We start from the raw sequence: 1,643 nt of genomic DNA, 5'->3' as shown, positions 1-1,643 counted from the left end.
TTTCATTATGCTCATCATTCGTTTTCGCTTCCGCGTGAGCTTTGACCCACATATCGGCCTCGATACCAATGTCGCAATGTTATCTGACGTTTCTCTCTACGCCGAGGATAATCTCTAGTGGCAACGCACAGGTCACGAACAAATGGGCCGCGCCAGTGGGCTCTGTATCGCATACGGGTGTTCCACCATTGCGGTATACTTGTGGCCAGCTTTCATAACACACCGACCACAGGAGTTTGAAAGCCGCGCAAACACTACCTGCATGGATGCCTATCGAGAGAGCTCGCGTGACCGCACGCGCTATGTCATTGACAAGCTTGGCGGTGGAAGAAACTGCATCGATAGTATTCTCCTAATGACTTCTCTTTTGTATCAGCGGTGTGTTTCGCGCAAGGCCGTCCGGTTTCTTTCAAGTACCCGGCATTATTGTCTCCTACTTGTTACCGTGTTTGCTGCTTGTCACAGAGGTACCTTCACAATCCCCCTTTTCATTGTTATTCTTTACGTTTTGGAGGCCATTTCTTTGCCTCGTGCCCTTAAAAACTGAGGTTCGTTTGTTATCGTTATTACTATTATAGTTTTTCCTTCGGGCTAACAGACACCATCATAACAGTAACGTGAGGCCACAAATCTAGATCACTGGTATTTACATTATTATTATTATTATTATTATTATTATTATTATTAATATTATTATTATTATTATTATTATTATTATTATTACATACCTTTAGTCAGAAAACATGCAGAGAAAGAAAATTGGCAGATCTTACGTCCTGTGGAAATCGATGATATGCGAAGCACAAATGAGAAAAGCTGATATGTAACTTTATATCAGCATAACGTTACGAAACGGACTTAAATTATGCCGTACATGACTTCCATGCCATGACCATCAATCATGCTTGGACGTGTCATTACCCTTCGTATTCTATTCATGTCACCTGATACCAAATTTGGCATAGGTCGAAACGGCTGCGAGCGCGCTATGAGCGCAGCATGTAGTCATGTTTTACGTGACATGTATATCATGAATATTATGTTTCGACGTGTCATTCGCTTTTTTCGTTCATTCGCGTCTCCTAATACCAAATTTCGTGTATGTCAAGCTAGCGAAAGGGCCACGGGCGCATCATGAGCGTAGTATGTTGTGATGTTCTTACAAAACACTCCTGTCGTGATTATCATGTTTTCGCCAGTGATGTACTTTCAGTATGCATTGACGTCACGGAACACCAAATCTGGTATATGTAAAGCTAGCTAAATGGCCGTGAGCACATCATCAGCGGGGCATGTAGTCATGTTCTTACATGACACGCATCTCGTGATTATCATGTTTGCATCAGTCATGTACAGTCTATTTCACATTCAGGGGAAAGCTCGGATCGCATAACACGTGGCACGGCCAACGCTGTATTCCGAGCCGCTATAGCAGATAACATTCTTCAATACTATGGCCCTTCAAGTGTCAACTGTACCCTCATCACCCATTAAAGTTCAGTAATACCAAATTTGGTATATGTGGAGCTAGATAAACGACCACGAGCGTTGTGATTTCAAAGTGACATATCATCCTACCTTATTCGTGCTTCACATGTCGATTGCCACTGTGCATGGGATCAGCCAGTTCTTCTTCGCGATTT

This window comes from Rhipicephalus microplus, chromosome 7 (assembly GCF_043290135.1).
Source record: "Rhipicephalus microplus isolate Deutch F79 chromosome 7, USDA_Rmic, whole genome shotgun sequence".
In the NCBI taxonomy this organism is placed as follows: Eukaryota; Metazoa; Arthropoda; class Arachnida; order Ixodida; family Ixodidae; genus Rhipicephalus; species Rhipicephalus microplus.
Note: the sequence above shows the minus strand (reverse complement) of the source record.